The following is an 18,585-nucleotide window of genomic DNA, read 5'->3' on the forward strand; positions in this document are numbered from 1 at the left end:
GCCTGGCAGGTAAGGGGAGGCTGTGGGGGGAGACCTGCTGAGGCTGGGCCGGTCCCTCTGGGTCCTCTACACAGACTCTCCTGGTATCATGCAGCAAAACCCTCCCAGCTTTTGCTGAGATTTCCTTGTGAAAACAGAGTTTTGTGCTGTCACCACCAGGTGTGCCCGGCCCCGCCTGGGACCCTCGCCTGCCGCCAGCCACTTGGCTGCTCCCAATAAAAGCCTACCCTCCACGTGGTCCGTGCCCTGCCACCACCACCCCCTTCCCACTCCTGACCTTCCTCTCTCCCCTGCGTCTTCAGTCTTCCCTTCTGTCCTGGACCATTCCTATTCTCTAGTGTCTTGCGCCTTATTCCAAGTCCCCCAGACCCCAAATGCAACCAGAAAAGTCGTTAACTGTTACCTGTGCTTCCTTCCCTCCAGCGAAGGGGTGGGAGCAGGGGCAGAGAGGAAACTTTTGTTTTGTTTTGTTTGGATGTTTCCCGCATGGACCTGTGACTTACAGTATACCCAGAGAATTGAGCCGAACCAAATCTTGGCTGGGAGTGGTGGCTCATGCCTATAATCCCAGTAGTTTGGGAGGTCAAAGTGGGAGGATCCCTTCAGTCCGGGAGTTCAATACCAACCTGGGTAATAGAGACCCTGTCTCTACTAAAAATAAAAAATTAGCTGGGTGCGATGGTGTGTGCCTGTAGTCTCAGCTGCTAGAGAGGCTGAGGCAGGAGGATCACTTGAGCCCAGTGAGCTATGAGGTGCCACTGCACTCCAGTCTGGGTGCCAGAGTGAGACTCTGTTTCTAAAAAAATTTTAAAACCCAAAGCCAAGAACAAAACAAAATAATATCTTCTCCTAACCGACTCCCCCTGCGGCGACTGCCTCATCCCTCTACGCTCCTTCCCAGCAAGACTCATCTGAATGGGTGTTCTCAAACAGCGCTTCCTGCCCCCACTCACTTCCGCTTGCCCAGGTGACCCTCCCTCACCTCTGTCCTATGGGGAACCCCTGGCTCTTGACCAGGCAGGCGTAGTCTCGTGTGGGCAGATCCCCAGGGTCTCGCAGCCACTTTGGGTGTCTCCACTGCCCTGCCACCTCCTTCCATCCGACCCCACCCTCCCTCGAGCACTCTGTTCTCCGGATTCCTGGACCCCACAAGCTCCAGTTCTCCTTCCTCACCAGCTTGTGTTCCCAAGTTAGTCTCCATCCCTCCTGACCTTGAGCTCCTGACTCATATATACGACAACCGATAACCAACTTGACCTGTGAACTTGGAGTCTCAATAGGAAATTAACACTTCTATGCCCAAAAGAGAACTCTTGATTTTCCCCTCTAAGCCACTTTTTTTTTTTTTTTTTCTGAGGCAGAGTCTCTCTCTGTCGCCCAGGCTGGAGTGCAGTGGCGCGATCTCGGCTCACTGCAACCTCTGCCTCCCAGTTTCAAGCGATTCTTCTGCCTCAGCCTCCCGAGTAGCTGGGACTACAAGAGCGTGCCAGCACGCCCAACTAATTTTTATATTTTTAGTAGAGACGGGGTTTCACCATATTGACCAGGCTGGTCTCAAACTCCTGACCTCGTGATCCGCCCGCCTCGGCCTCTCAAAGTGTTGGGATTACAGGCGTGATCCACCGTGCCCGGCCTAAGCCATTCTTTCCCAATGCGTGTCACCCTGCAGAGTGGCTGAGGCCAAAACCTAGGAGTCAGCCTTTACTCCCCAGCTTTCCTTCATGTCCAAGACTTCCGCAAGCTCCCAGGGGAACACCTTCAACTATCACAAAAACGTGTCCAACTCTGCATTTTCACCCGCACGCCCCTGGCCTGAGCACCAGCAAATGCCTCCTAAGTGGCCTTCTTTCCTCCACTCTCGCTTCCCTGTGGTTCATTCTTCACTGTGCACCCAGATGATATTCACAATACAAAAATCTCCGTTAGGGCAAAGTTAAAAATGCAAAAATAAGAGGCATGCCAGGCACAGTGGCGCATGCCTCTAATCCCAGTGCTTTGGGGGGCCAAGGCACGAGGATCACTTGAATCCAGGAGTTCAAGACCAGCCTGGGCAACAGAGAGAGACGCCATCTTATATTTTATAAATATAAGAAAATTAGCTGGTCATGGTGGTACATGCCTGTGGTCCCAGCTACTTCGGAGGCTGAGGTGGGAGGATCGCTTAAGTTTGAGGCTGCAGTGAGCTGTGTTGATACGACTGCACTCCAGCCTGGGCAACAGAACAAGACTCTGTCTCAAAAAATCGAAAAAAGAGCCTTAATTCTCTCTGTTGAAAATAAGAGATTTCTCTCCCCTCCTTTGTTTTAGAGCACCTACTTTGGAAAACATGTCATTATAAGTTCTGTCTCTTTGAAATGTGTGTAAGTCTTTTCAGGAGCTATAATAAATAAGACTCTTGTCAGCTTTACGAGCCAGACGTCTTTCTCAAGGGCTGGGGTGTCAGCTCTTTGAAATGCACCCCCAAATTCTAATTCCTGTGAGAGGGAAGAAGCCTAACTTCCAGTGGGCATGTCTGTCCAAGTTGCAAAATTACCTCCTGTCATAAAGATATGAGAGGTTTGTTTTCTGGATAGAGCCAATTAGCAGGTCAGGCACAGTGGCTTACACCGGCAATCCTAGTACCTTAGGAAGCCAAGGTGGTAGCATCATTTGAAGCCAGGAGTTCAAGATCGGCCCGGGCAACATGGTGAAACCCCATCTCTACAAAATATGAGAAAATTAGCCAGGCATGATGGTGCACACCTCTAGTCCCAACTTAGGAGGCTGAGGCAAGGGGATCGCTTGAGCCCAGGAGGTGAAGGCTGCAGCGAGTTATGATCATGCCACTGCACTGCAGCACAGGCGACAGAGGGAGACTCCAGCTCTAAAAACAAATAAACAAATACATAAAATGTTATGATGGCTTCCCATTGCACTTGAGGATCCATAAATTGCCTTGCAAAGCGCCATGTGCTCTGGGCCCTGCCTTACTCTCTGACCTCTGCCACGAACTTCCTGGTTCAACACCCACAGCTTCCTGCAAGCCTTTCCCTTCCTCAGGACTGTTCCTTCTTCTCCTGGATCCTTCTCATCAGCCTCTGCCAGCTCAAACCTCATCTCCTTTCCCTATTCACTCTCACTCACCTGCCTTAGTCTTTGTCTTGTCTGTGCATCTGTTTATTGCCTGTCTTTCTCCACTCAAGGCAAGTGCTGACCTTTGTCCATTGTATTCCCTCTAGATCTCTAGAGGCTAGAACAGTGGCCTATACATAGAAGGGGCTATGTAAGTATTTGTTGAGTAAATGAAAAAATGAGTGAGTTTCAAAGACATCATTGGTGTTTTGTTGCTCTAAATCCCCCCATCCCGCACCATCATCTCATCTGATATTACCTGATTTTATTATTTATTTATTTATTTTGAGACAGAGTCTCGCTTGCTCTGTCACCCAGTGGAGTGCAGTGGTGCGATCTTGGCTCACTGCAACCTCTACCTCCCCGAGTTCAAGCAATTCTCCTGCCTCAGCCTCCTGAGTAGCTGGGACTACAAGTGCCCACCACTGCATCAGGCTAATTTTTGTATTTTTAGTAGAGGCCGGGGTTTCACCACGTTGGCCAGGCTGGTCTCGAACTCCTGACCTCAAATGATCCACTCACCTCGGCCTCCTAAAATGCTGGGATTATAGGCATGAGCCACTGTGCCCAGCCTGAAATTACCTGATTTTAGATGACAACAAACTTCATAGGATCCCACTGTGGGATAAAACAGCCCAGAGGTTTTAAACCATATTAACCACAAAGACAACATCCTAATCAAAGACAGTGTGTGCCGTTGTCCTCACGCATCCCAGGTAAGGGCCCCACAGGCAATGCTCTGATAAATGACAGTTGTCCCCAGCTGAAGGTGGGAGGAAGAGGAAGGCTTGACTGGCACACGCTGTCTTCTGACCTTCACCTTCACCCCACAATGGCCCTGTGCAGTAAGTGTGTGAGCCTGTTTGTTAAAATTTATTTATTTTTATTTTTTATTTTACAGACAGGATCTTGTGGGGAAAGTCATCACCATTCTCTAATCTCAAGTACCCAGGGACACAATACACTGCGGAAGGCCGCAGGGACCTCTGCCTAGGAAAGCCAGGTATTGTCCAGGGTTTCTTCCCAAGTGATAGCCTGAGATATGGTCTCTGGGGAAGGGAGAGACCTGACCTTCCCCCAGCCCGACACCCATAAAGAGTCTGTGCTGAGGAAGTAGAAGAGGAAAGCCTCTTTGCAGTTGAGATAAGAGGAAGGCATCTGTCTCCTGCTCCTCCCTGGGAATAGAATGTCTTGGTGTGAAACCCGATTGTATGTTCTATTTACTGAGATAGGAGAAAATCACCTTAGGGCTGGAGGTGAGACATGCTAGCGGCCATACTGCTCTTTAAGGACAGGGATGTTTGTGTACACGCACATCAAGGCACAGCACCTTTCCTTAAACTTATTTATGACACAGAGATCTTTGTTCACATGTTTTCCTGCTGACCCTCTCCCCACTATTACCCTATTGTCCTGCCACATCCCCCTCTCCAAGATGGTAGAGATAATGATCAATAAATACTGAAGGAACCCAGAGACCAGTGCCAGTGGGGGTGTGGGTCCTCCTGAGCGCCAGTTCCCTGGGCCCACTTTTCTTTCTCTATACTTTGTCTCTGTCTCTTTTCTCAGTCTCCAGTCCCACCTGAGGAGAAACGCCCACAGTTGTGGAGGGGCTGGCCACCCCTTCAGATTTCTGTTGCTGGAGTGCAGCGGTGCAAACACGGCTCACTGTAGCCTCGAACTCCCGGACTTAAGCAATTCTCCCCCCTCAACCTCCCCAGTAGCTGGGATTACAGGTGTGCACCACCATTCCCAGCTAATTTTTAAATTTTTGTAGAGACAGAGTTTCACTATGTTGCCCAGGCTGGTCTCGAACTCCTGGCCTCAATTGATCCACCTGCCCAAGCCTCCCAAAGTGCTGAGATTACAGGTGTGAGCCACCACACTGACCTCATTTATAGATTAGGAACCTGAGGTTCAGGAAGCAGTGTCACTAGCCCAGGTCTCCGGTGCCAGCCACAGGTGCCACAGCTCTGGGACATCTGGTCTTCTCTGACATCACAGACGCTCCTCAAAACCTTGCATCAGGAGCTGTTGTTGGAGTTGGAAACATTTAGAATGGAGGAGAGAAAGCTGAGGGCTTCCAAGGACATTATCTGCATTTTCCAAACTGAAGAATTAGAGCAGATGGGTGAGAATCACAATCACCTCTTTCTCCTCTTCCTCTTCTTCTCGTCCTCTTCCATCTCCTTTTTCTATGTGTTGTTAGTACGACACTTACAATGTACAGTATTACCTATTTATTCATAATGCCCCAAGTCTGAACTTTTCTGAACTAATTCTATTTCCAAGTTAGATCTCGATTTAAAATAAAACAGCAATTAAAAAAAAAATTGGTGTAGTCCCAACACCATGATTTCATCTGCTGTTTTTTCTTTCTATGACATGGATTAAGGAATGGGCTGGGAAAAAAAAATATTTGCCCAATTATGATTCAACCTTTCCACACAGTTGCTATTGTCCAAAACATAAAGACCAAGGATAATCACAACTCCCATGTCACCAAGGAGAGCAGGTGATATTTCTGGGTTGCACATTGCAGTCCATGCCACGCTGTGCACGGTACACAGAAGGGGACCTACTTCTGCCGAGGAGCCACAGCCATAGCACGCCATTGTTGAGTCCATTGGTGGCTCCTGGTGTTTAGATTCTCAGATTAAAAAAAAAAAAAATGTATGTAATCCCAGCATTTTGGGAGGCTGAGGCAGGCAGATCATTTGAGGTCAGGAGTTTGAGACCAGCCTGACCAATATGGTGAAACTCCCATCTCTACTAAAATACAAAAATTAGCCGGGTGTGGTGGTGGGCGCCTGTAATCCAGCTACTCGGGAGGTTGAGGCAGGAGAATCGCTTGAATCTAGGAGGTGGAAGTTGCAGTGAGCCAAGATCGCATATCTGCACTCCAGCTTGGGTGACAGAGTGAGACTCCGTCTCAAAACAAACAAACAAACAAAAAACCCAAACAAAACAAAAAAAATGTAATCAGAATCTCTCCCAAATGAGAAAAGGCAAAGTCTCGAGCCATAGAAGGCTTCCATCTCTGTTGCGTTGCTGATGCCCTCTGTCTCCTGATGTTCTAGAGCAGAAGGGAAGATCGCGCCCAGCCATGTGTTCCTCTAGCAGGCAGTCATGGCGTGGACTACACTCTAGGAGCTCACCTTGATGGGAGTGTCTTAGGCAGGACCTGCAGGGTTATGCGGCGGGAAGAAGTTAACCTCAGAAGGGCGGCAGCTACAGAGGAGGTTGGGGGAACTCTGCTCCACAAGGTTAGGCAGAGAGGAGCTGATGGAGGCTTCACCATCTCAGTGCAGGGCTAGAGGTTCACCCAAGCAGGGAAGGGAGAACTGGAGAGGCCACCCCAGATCACAGCCCGTTGGCCAGGACCACAGCCCAGAGCTGAAAGGGTTCTGGGGACTGTGGAGGAGCAGTCGTCATTTGTTGAGCAGCAAATGTTCCTGCTGCACGGACAGATAAAGACATTAAATGCAAGAATAAAGTGACAGGAGAACTACCTACAAAGCCAGTCAGCGCCTGCCGGTCACGAGGGATGTGCTGGTGGTTTAGAGACCATTGGTTGAGGACTTGCCTGAGGGAAAGGTAGGGCACGGGGCCCCTGCGCTCCAACCCTGACCTGCAGTGACTCTTGTCCCCTCTCTCCCAACTGCTGCCATCCAGGCAGTCCCCACACCATCTGCCTTGAATGTGGGGCCCCCGGCTCCAGAGCCCTCACCACTCTCCAGGGAGTCCCCTCCACTCCCTGGCCACCTCTCTGCTCACCCCACGCTGGGGTGCTCAGAGCTGAGCGGGTGACATTTCCCGGATCCTAATCTGTCAGGATGATGTTGAAATAGCAGCAAACTAAGATTCAAAAAGTTTAAAAAGGAACTCCACCAGCTCACACTCCAGAAGGCTGCAGGGAGGGCTGGTGCCAGGCTTGGACTCAGCTCCGCCTCTGCGGTGGGCCAGCCCTGCCCGGGGGACAGCAGAGTGGCTTCTTCTCTGAGTCCCCTTCCTTCCCAAAATGTCTCTGGAGTCACCTTGAGTGGCTGGACTCACTGCCTGGGCTGAGCAAGCGTGGCAAACACTGCTGTTGCCTGTGCAAATCCGTTCCCCCTCCCTCATTGTTAACAGAATTCAGTTTTGAAAATTTCTTTAAAAATGATGATGCCTAGGATCCTGAGATTTTCATTTTATGTTCTGGGTTGGAGCCAGGCCATCACTATGTTTGGGTTATTTTATTTTATTTTAGATAGAGTCTCACTCTGTTGCCCAGGCTGGAGTGCAGTGGCACGATCTCAGCTCACCGCAACCTTCACCTCCCAGGTTCAAGTGATTCTCCTGCCTCAGCCTCCTGAGTAGCTGGGATTACAGGCGTGTGCCACCACGCCCAGCTAATTTTTGTAATTTTAGTAGAGGTAGGGTTTCATCATGTTGGCCAGGCTGGTTTCGAACTCTTGGCCTCAAGTGATCCACTCACCATGGCCTCTCAAAGTACTGGGATTACAGTCGTGCACCACCACGCCCAGCTAATTTTTATATTTTTAGTCGAGACGGGGTTTCACCATGTTGTCCAGGCTGGTCTCAAACTCCTGACCTCAAGGGATCTGTCCGCCTCAGCCTCTCAAAGTGCTGAGATTACAGGCTGAGCCACCGCACCTGCCCAGCCCCTCAGGCCTTTTTTGTAAGGGCACTAATCACCTCCCAAAGGCCCCAAACTCCTAAAACCATCACACTGGGGACAAGGATTTCAACACCTGAATGTTTAGGGGGGCACAAACATTCAGATCGTGGCACCAATAAAAACAAAAAGCACAAAAAAGGGTGACCCCTCTCTCACCACAGGTGGCATATCTTGTTGTGAACTTGGAATGCAGAGCCATCTTGTGGCCATGAGGACAGCCCTGCGGTGAGGCCGGCCGGCTGAGACTAGCTGGGTAGGGAGATGATGCACCGGGGCTGCTCAGGGATGTGAGCAAGCTGCTGCAGCTGCCTTCTGTTTAACAAATTGTCCTTTCCTCAAGCCATTTTGCCATTTTGAAGCGTTTCCCATTACTTACATCTGAGAGCATCTTGTCTCTCCTCCTCTTACCTCTTGGTCCACTCCTTGTTCCAGTGTCTCCTGAACAGGGCTGGCTTGTTCCCCTGAGACCTCTGCTTAGACCTCCCAGCACCTCCTCCCTCCAAGTCTCTTCCCCCCTAGACCTGCAGGGCATCAGCAGGGCCTCCAGACTAAACGCCCGCGCATGCCAGTCCTTGCACAGATCCCTGCTGCCCCCAAACTCCCTCCTCTGAGGGACAGAAGAGGTGGCAGAGGGTGTGTGGAGGCAGGAGACCCAGGTGTTGGTCCCAGATTTGTGTTTATGTGCTCCGGGGCTGGATCAGCCAGGTCAGTACAGGACATGCAAACTACTCTAGGCAATTTCAACAGAAAATATTCAATAAAGGGAATTAGGGCTCTGCAAAATCAATGGAAGAGCTGGAGGAGCAGGATCAAGGCTGGGTCTCCAGGAATGGCTGTCGGGACACATCCACACCACCCACCTGAGGCCACCCTGCAACTGTGAAGGTCAAGAACTCCCTGTCGGCTGGGCACAGTGGCTCACACCTGTAATCCTAGCACTTTGGGAGGCCGAGGCAGGTGGATCACTTGAGGTCAGGAGTTTGAGACCAGCCTGGCCAACATGGTGAAATCCCATCTCTACTAAAAATACAAATTTAGCTGGGTGTGGTGGTGCGCACCTGTAGTCCCAGCTATTTGGGAGGCTGAGGCAGGAGTATCACTTGAACCCGGGAGGTGGAGGTTGCAATGAGCCGAGATTTTGCCATTGCTCTCCAGCCTGGGCAACAAGAGCAAAACTCCATCTCAAAAAAAAAAAAAAAAAAAAAAAAAGTCATGGGCTCAATCCAAGGGAAGCTGGGACTGGAAAGCTGGCACTGCCACCACCACTGTAACTGCTTCTTGACATCTACAGAAGCAGCTGCTGGATAAGAGATCACTAGTGCAGGAAACCCAGCATCTCCACGCCCTTGTCAACCAAAGCAGCCAACTCTCTTTTTTTTTTGAGACGGAGTCTCCCTCTGTCACCCAGGCTGGAGTACAGTGGCTCGATCTCTACTTACTGCAATCTCCACCTCCCCGGTTCAAGCGATTCTACTGCCTAAGCCTCCTCAGCAGCTGGGATTACAGGTACCCACCACCACACCTGGCTAATTTTTTTTTGTATTTTTAGTAGAGACAGGGTTTCAGCATGTTGGTCAGGCTGGTCTCGAGCTCCTGACCTCATGATCTGCCCTCCTCGGCCTCCCAAAGTGCTGGGATTACAGGCATGAGACACCGCACCCAGTCTGAAGCAGCCAACTCTCACGCAAGTGCATCTAAAGCAAGCGCAGAACTTTATTCTTCCCTGGAACCCTGCCCCAGGGGAGTCTGCGAAATGTGGGTTTTAGCTGCTGCTACGTAGAAAGCTGCGAGCAGGAGGTGGAAGGGAAGCTGACAGCCAAGTGATCGATCATACCCAACCATGTGAACGTGGGTGGCTGGCCGCCCTCTCCGGGCCTACCTTTCAGTTACTAATTGGTTACATCAGTGTTTGCCTCCTAGGGTTGGTGTGGATTAAATGAGATTGTGCAGGTAAAGCACTTGTGCCTAATCAGGGGCTAATATTAGTTCTTACTGTTTCCAATACTTCCTCCTTCTAGCTCTGTGGTTCTCCAAGCCTGAGCTGCTCAGACCTCTGAAATGGGCCCTGGAGGTCAATGGAGAGTTTGCAGAAGGTTCAGAAAGAATAGTCCTGAGAGGGATGACCCAGGCCCATGCCTGCCTGGACACACTGCTTTCTGAGCCCAGGCCTCTGTCTCAGCTATGCCAAGCATCCGCTGACTCTCCAGCCAAGTGTGTTATATAAGCTTCATCTTTTCCTTTGTTTACAGGAAATTTTGAAACACCAACTGGGCTTGGCCTGAGCTCCTTCATTCCTAAAGGCAACAGAAATTGTTTGGGCAGGCGAGGCAGCCACACGAAAAGCAGCTGCCCTGGCGAAGGGCCAGGCCTTACAGGACAGGCGGCTGCTGGCAATCGTGAGGTCAGGCACTCTCGTTGCTCAGGTCCAGGATATGCGGTGCCTGGGGGCAACCGTGTACTTTTGGATGTTCGGCTTTCATCCACACTCATTGGGCCCTGCCTTGGTTTCCCTGCCTTGTGCTGAAGTTCTCTGCCATGATGGCAGCTCTCCACCCTGCCAGACCTTGACTCTGGGAGGCCTGGGATGACCTGGGAGCACCTTCGAGGGTTCTGCCAACGGCTTGGACAGACCTCGGCCTCTTAGCAGAGCAAGGGGAGTAGGCAGCACCTCAGCCTGGGTGGGGAGGGAGGACAAGGGCAGGTGGGAAGGACATGTCCCCTTGTCTCTGCTTTGACCCACGCTTCTAAGTGGACAGGTGGGGGAAAGCTCACACCCTTTGTTTCCTCACACGACAATGGGGCTGCACAGGTGCCAAGCTCCCAAACAACTGCCTTGCCCATCCTAGGAACGTTGCCCAGGCCTGCTCCCTGGGAACTGCTTTAACGGAACATCTTCCATTTGAGCCAGGGCCAGAAATGATCTCACAAGTCCTCATGTGACCTGCTGGGAAACAAATGTTTGTTGCTGGTAACTTGTGCTTGAGAAAGACAAGAGCTCTCTGTTTCCCAAGGCTTGTATGCCTGATAGAAGTTTACAGGGTTGGGGACTGGTAGAAATTGGCAACAGGAGTAGAAGTTTCTACCAGAAATTCCCAACTGGAGTTTCTACACCTTGCTTACCTTGGGAAGGCAAAGGGGTGAGGACAGAGAAGACCCAGCCCCAGCTAGACGCCCTGACAGTAGGAAGGCTGGGCCTTCCTGAGCATTCTGACACTGAGTTCTTTTTCAGGCCAACAGTTGCTAGACAGACAGAAAAAAATATTTTTCTTTCTAGTTCTGCTCCTAAACCTGAGCTCACTGTGAGGTAAGTTGGAGATGTCCTTGCACAGCACACATACTGTTACTCCTCTATCCAGTGCCCACGGCAGACATTACAAGTTGATCACCGCACTCTTGTTTGCTTTGCTGAATCATCTGAAGTTCACAATATAGCAATGCAGTACAACAGAGTAGAACTGACAGACTGGAGAAAAGCTATTTGTCATCCCAGATGAAGTAGAAAGGATGTGAACTTGGATAGGAGACAGACCCAGCCTCATATTCTGACTCTGCCACTTTCTAGCAGTGTGACCTTGGGCAAGTACTTTCTTTCTCTGAGCTTCAATACTGTCATTTGTAAAATGGAAATAAGCATATCTGCCTGAAAAGGTTGACATTAAATGAGATTAAATGAGATGTGTCTCGTGCTGCACAATTAGCACATAATGGAGACACCTATCCCTACATATATCATTACATCATCACATACGCTCCTACATGCCATTCAGACGTATTCTGCGGGGAATTTGCAGAAATGAAAATGCTAAGCCCCAAGCCAAAGTTTTCTTTTTCTTCTCCTTCTCCGCCCTCCTCCTTCTTGTTCTCCTCCTCTTACTCCTTCTTCAAAAAGATTTGTTATGTAACAAACTGTGTTATGCAGATTATTTAACCTACTTAGGAAAAGAAACCTGAGAACTTTTACAGTGTTCATTGATATATAAGTAATGTTTGGGTTACTTACAAATCAGTTTCATCTAGTCTATGTCTTTAAAACATCAGGAGCCAAGGACCCAGAATTTTAGGAAGAAAGAAAAAAGGACCATGACATTGGATAAATGTCTTCTAGGTCCCAGACACTTACATCTATGTTAGCCTATCTCCTTCTTGTACCAATACTCTACGTCAAGTTTGTTGTTATTTTTATTTTAATCGTGATAAAATACACACAACATAAAATTTACCATCTTGACTGGGAGAGGTGGCTCACGTCTATAATCCCAGCACTTTGGGAGGCCAAGTGGGGGTGGATCATTTGAGGTCAGGAGTTCAAGACCAGCCTGGCCAACATGGTGAAACCCTGTCTCTATTAAAAATACAAAAATTAGCTGGGTATGGTGGTGAATGCCTGTAATCCCAGCTACTTGGGAGGCTGAGGCAGGAGGATCGATTGAACCTGGGAGGCGGAGGTTGCAGTGAGCGGAGATCAGGCCATTGCACTCCAGCCTGGGCAACAGAGCCAGACTCTGTCTAAAAAGAATTACCATTTTATCCAATTTTAAGTGTACAGTGCAATAGTGTTAAATACTTTCACATTGCTGTGTAAGCACTCTCCAGAACTCTTTTCATCTTACAAAATTGAAACAATTTACACTTTAAACAGCTCCCACCTCCTCCCACCTTCTCTCCAGCCCCTGACAACCACCATTCTACTCTCCGTCTCTTTGAATTTGATGACTCTAAGTCCCTCATGTAAGTGGAATCACAGTGTTTGTCCCTTTGTGTCTGGCTTATTTCATTCAGCATAATGTCCTCAAAGTTCATCCACATTATATGTGGCATCTGTCAGATTTTCCTTCTTTTTATTGTTGAGTAGGTATTCCATCATATACATGTACCACACTTTGGTGACCCACGCATCTGCTGATGGACACTAGGGCTGTTTCCAACACTGGCTGTAGCGAATAATGCTGCTGATGCCATTCAAACCGTCTCAACTTAAAAAAAAAAAAAAAGACTGGTCCGTCCTGGGAGAGGTGTCCAACCCCCTGTGGCCCGCGCGGAGGCTGTCACGTGGCACACAGGACCACGCCTTCCAAGCCGTGGGCGGGGCCCCTCCGGGGGTCCAGTGTGGGGGCCACGCGTCCTGGGGCCCCCTGCGCAGCCCCCGAGGGCAGGGTCCACGGGGAGTGGGTGAGCGCGCGCCGCCCTGCGGGGCTGGCTGACCGGGCAGCGCGTTCCAGGCGGCGGATTTCCCCCGCAGGCCTCGGTATCCCGGCCACCCGCGCCGGAGGCTGCTCTGAGTCAGGGCCTGCGGTTAGAGGGGCCAGCGGAGCGCTGCGGTGCCAACGCCTGCAGCCGGGGCTCGGGCTTCCTGTGTGCGCGCCCCGGCGGTGTCACGTGCGTGGGCGAAGCCTCGCTTTGACCTCAGAAAGCCCAGTGTTTCAGGCCAGCCGGTCTCCGCCCAATGAGGACAGTGAAGTTAAGAGGGATCCCTGCGGCTGGGCGCCCAAGTCCCCAGCGCCTGCCCCCTGGACCGTACCCCGGCTAGCTTCACAGACCCCGAATCCTCCCCTTGGCGGGGGCTGACCAAGTTGGGAGGGGATGGCGGGGATAAGCAGTCTCAAGTCACTGAGCCCTGACAGCCCTGGCAGTACCTGGAAGGGTAACCTCAGGGACAAATAGGTGTAGGGCCAACAGTAGCCAGGTTCAGTAGCCCACCCACATCAGGCAGTCCTAGGAGAGTCAGGACATGCACCTGTTAATTTAAGAAGTAACCACTGAGCACAATGGCACTGCACCCCTCCATCTTTGCCAAGGACACTAATTGGGATGAAATCTGGCAGCAACAGGCTGAGAAGCTGGGCCCTTCCCCAGCCCGGGGGTGAATGTGTCCAGACCCGTGGCTCTCAGCGCCAGCTGCACATCAGAGAGGGAGGTTTAGAAGAATGCCTGGCAAATAATTCTCTGGTGCCCAAAGTCAAGGCAGTGGCTATCTTTGGTAAGGGACAGTGACTGGAAGGGGAAACCAGGGGGCTTGGAAGCCACTGAAGTTCTGTTTCTTGATCTGTCTGCTGGTTACTCAAGTGCATTTATTTTATGAAAATCCAAGGAGCTGTATACGTACACAGTTTTCTATATAAATGATATACTTCAATAAGAAGTTAAAGAAATCAGGCAAAAAAACCCAGCTGTCTGGGCCAATTTCGGATCAGAATGTCTGGGGTGGCCCCTGGATAGTGGGGTTTTGTTGTTGTTGTTGTTGTTGTTGTTGTTTTGGGGGTGGGGGGGTGAAAGCTTCCTAAGTGATGATGCAGTGCAGCCAAGGATGGGCACTGCTGGTTTAAACCCAAATTTGCCACCCAGAGTTGCTGCCAAAGCTCTCAGGCTCTCATTTGGATGAGGTGATGGAGTTTCTTTCAGCACAATGTTCAGGCTCTGGGACGCCTGCTGGAGATGTGCCAGGGCCCAGGGCTTGGGGTGGCGGCTCCCCACAAATATGACAAGGCTGAACAAGACAACCTCTCTTGCCGCCATCCTGGCCGCCTTGCAGGTGAGCCTCCAGCCTCTTTTATACATGTCCCCAAAATGTAAAAATCTATCTTTGCACATGCAATTATTCACCGTCCCTACACATATGTAACCTTGGTGTGTAAAGAGCCTACAGCATCCCTCCCCCGACACTTATAAATAGCTTCGTTCAGATAAAAGTCACATGCCATATGCACTTTTTTTTTTTTTTTTTGGAGACGGAGTCTCACTCTGTTGCCCAGGCTGGAGTGCAGTGGCACGATTTGGGCTCACTGCAAGTTCTGCCTCCCGAGTTCACGCCATTCTCCTGCCTCAGCCTCCCGAGTAGCTGGTACTACAGGCACCTGCCACTTCGCCTGGCTAGTTTTTTGTATTTTTAGTAGAGACAGGGTTTCACCGTGTTAGCCAGGATGGTCTCGATCTCCTGACCTCGTGATCCGCCCGTCTCGGCCTCCCAAAGTGCTGGGATTACAGGCGTGAGCCACTGTGTCCAGCCGCCATATGCACCTTTTTAAAGTATACAATGCCATGGCTTTTAGTATATTCACAGAGATGTGCAACCAGCATCACAATCAATTTTAGAACATTTTCATGACCCCCAAAGAAACCCCATATCCACTTAGCTGTCACCCTATGTGCCCCACGTGCCCTGCATGCCCCGCCACCCACTCCCTGCCAGCCTCTGGAAATCACTCATCTACTTTCTGTCTCTATGGATTTGCCTGTTCTGGACATTTCATAGAAATGGAATCACACACTTTCTGACCTTTTGTGATTGGCTCCTTTCACACAGCATCATGTTTTCAAAGTTCATCCGTGTTTTTAGTGGATCAATACTTCATTCCTTTTCATGGCTGAATAATATTCCATTATTGGATATTCCACATCTTGGTATTCCTTTAATCAGTGCATGGACATTTGAGCTTGCCCTAGTTTTTGGCAATTGTGAAAAGTGCGGCTGCTGCATTCTGGAGCCAACATGAAATGCATGGGCAAGAGGAGGACATGTTCCCTAGAGACCTCAAGAAATGCCCCGTTGTTATTATTTTGTGTACCATCTTAAAAAACAGACTTTCTGTTTTAGAGCAGGTTTAGATTTACAGAATTGCAAATCTAAAAGAAAGAACAGAGTTTTCAGTGACCTCGTTACCTCCACCCCACCTCCCCACCAGTTTCCCCTATTGACATCTTGCATGAGGATAGTATGTCTGTTACCACTGATTAACCAATATTGATACATTATTATGAACGAAAGTCCATAATTTACATTAGAGTTCACTAGTGGTGTCCTACATCCTATGGGTTTGCGGAAATAATGCGAGGTATCCACCATTACAGGATCCTACAGAACAGTTTCTGTGCCCTAAAATTCCTCTGTACTCCTATTCATCCCGAACCCCCACAGCAACCACTGATCTTACTGTTTCTACAGTTTTGCCTTTTGCAGAATGTCACGGAGTTGGAATTGTACAGTATGCAGCCTTTTCAGACTGGCTTCTTCCAATTAGATTGGCAATATGCATCTGAGGTTGCTTCATGCCTTTTTGTGGCTTGATAGCTCATTTCTTTTTATCGATGAGTAATATTTATTTTTATTTCTTGTAACTTTTCTCCAGATGGAAAGGCCCACCATCTTCCAGCACTTGGCAGCGTCTTCTGGGGGTCTTGCTGCCACTTGCTGAGGGCTTTGCCAGCTGGCTCTGTCGCTCCCCTGGCCTGCAGGATTGGGAGGGCTGACGTCAGCTCAAGGACTGAGCCCTGGCCATTTCTAGGGATGCAGCACCTGGGCCTGGAAGGTGCCCAGGGAGACCTTGTGGGAGGAGGGAGAGAGGAAGATAGGAAGGGGTGAGGGATGGAGGGAGGGGGAACTAGGTGGAGGCAGAGAGAGAGAGGCAGCTGCCAAAATCTATGAGATGGTTGAGGAGGAGTGGGGGAGGGGAGCCTCAGGGATTTAGCAGGTGTTGGTCACTGTCCAGTGGGAGACCTGGGGGAAGAGGCAGGGGCCGGACAGCTTAGTCCTCCCCACCTGTCCTTTGCCCTGAATGTGGGACTGAGCTGTCAGCCAGAGTCCCCACCCTGCCAGGGGAGGAATGGGTGTTTTGCAGTCACGAGGCAGTGGAGAGGGGTTGGAGGAAAGGACATTGGTCCACGGCCCTTGGGGTGCATGTCTCTGGGAGCCAAAGGGCAAATGCAACACCTTTGGGCCCAGTGAGGTGTAACCGAGTGAGGAAAGGTTAACAGAGGCCCTGAACCCAGACTGTACTTGGCAGGACTCCAGGAAATTAGTCACGTGAAGGCAGGGCCCAAGGACCTGGCCTTTGTCCCCAGCAGGCCCCGAGCCTGCAGGAGCTGAGCCCTCAAGTGAGGAGGACTTCCTGGCACGCCCACATGCCTCGTGGCTCTGCCTCAGTGAGGCTGCTGGGGCTGAGGGCCCAGCTCCCCCTGGGTCAAGCTTCCCCTCGCTGGCTGGGAGTCTCCCTAATCCAGGGTGTGTGATGGGGGCTTGCCAGGACTCTCCACTCCCTTGGCCCTCCCCCTGCCTCCTGCCACTCCCAGGATTTTGTAGCTTTGGGTCCTCCTTCCCCAGAGAGGTCCTGGATATGTAGGAGTCCCCTCGCCACTTTTGCTCTTTATCTGTTTGCCCTTGTTCGGGGCCAAGTGTGGACAGTGGGTAGCACAGGAGAGAGCAGAAGAGAGAATGGAGAGGGAGGAATAGAAAGGACGAAGAGGAAGGTGCTGGTTAAAGAAGGCATGGCCTCTCGGCCGCTCCCACCTAGAAGTGGAGGCTGTTCCCTCTCCTGTGAAATTTGGGAGAGTCCATGATTAGCTGTGTGGTCAACAGGATGAGGCAGAGGGGCATGGGGACCTCCCAGGCTGGCTCTAGATCTGTATGCAGCTTCCACTTGCACCATCAAATGTCCTGTCTTCTGCTCCAGCTCCATGCTGAGATGCCCATGGTGCGTGGGGAGGTCGCTCCCCGCCGAGATGCCCGTGGTGCGTGGGGAGGTCGCTCCACGCCGAGATGCCCGTGGTGCGTGGGGAGGTCGCTCCACGCTGAGATGCCCGTGGTGCGTGGGGAGGTCGCTCCATGCTGGATGCCCGTGGTGCGTGGGGAGGTCCTATGAGGGGAGGTGGAGATGCTCCAACTGACAGTCTCAGCTGATAGCAGGCACCCACCGTGGCCTGGACATGAGCCTGGAAGACGGGCCAGTCTGGGCCAGTCCCCGGTGACTGCAGACACAGCTGGACAGGGGGAAGCAGAAGGACCACCCAACTCACCTCGCAGACTCATGACACAGATGATAATGGTTTTAAGACACCAATTTTGGGGGGCATGGGTCGTGCAGTAATAGATAAATGAGGCAGGGTGTGTAGGCACGTTTTTTTTTTTTTTTGAGACGGAGTCTCGCTCCGTCGCCCAGGCTGGAGTGCAGTGGCCGGATCTCAGCTCACTGCAAGCTCCGCCTCCCGGGTTTACGCCATTCTCCTGCCTCAGCCTCCCGAGTAGCTGGGACTACAGGCGCCGGCCACCACGCCCGGCTAGTTTTTTGTATTTTTTAGTAGAGACGGGGTTTCACCGCGTTAGCCAGGATGGTCTCGATCTCCTGACCTCGTGATCCGCCCATCTCGGCCTCCCAAAGTGCTGGGATTACAGGCTTGAGCCACCGCGCCCGGCCAAAGGCACGTTTTTACTTGCATAGCATCCCACCCTCTGGGCGGCCCCCTGCCCCACTTCAGGTAGCTCTCAGCGTCCCTCCTTCCCACCCTTTCCACCTCCATTCTTGTTCAGGTTGGCTCTTGCCCCAGTCTTCCAGGAATTTGTCTCTGGGACTGAAGGTGTTGGGGCTGAGTCAGCTTTCCCTGAATCACCCTGAGAGTCCCTGGCTACATGATTCTCCCTTCTCAAGGCCAGCGGCTCAGTCCTCTTCTGTATCACCTGGCAATAACAATCCCCTCTCCCGCTTCCTCCCTTCCTCCATCTGCTGGCACGATCCCAGTTCGTTTCTACTGTTTCCATCGGAGAACCGTGGCTGACCCAGCAACTGGCATCAGGAGGATGTCCTAGGCCACGTGCCTCAGGAAATAAGGGCCTTGGAAACAAGTGATCAGCTGAGAAGGGAAAGGGTCCAGCATGGCCGGGACTTGCTTACATATTCTAGGGGATTGGCAGCCCTGTTCCCAAGAGTGAGCTGCTGATCCGTCTCTTGTGTGCAGTATCTGGGACCACAGAAGGTGCAGGACTGAAGGGTGGCGTGTTGCTCCTGACAGCATTGGAAGCTCTGGAG

The sequence above is a fragment of the Theropithecus gelada genome, chromosome 16, assembly GCF_003255815.1.
Source record: "Theropithecus gelada isolate Dixy chromosome 16, Tgel_1.0, whole genome shotgun sequence".
NCBI lineage: Eukaryota > Metazoa > Chordata > Mammalia > Primates > Cercopithecidae > Theropithecus > Theropithecus gelada.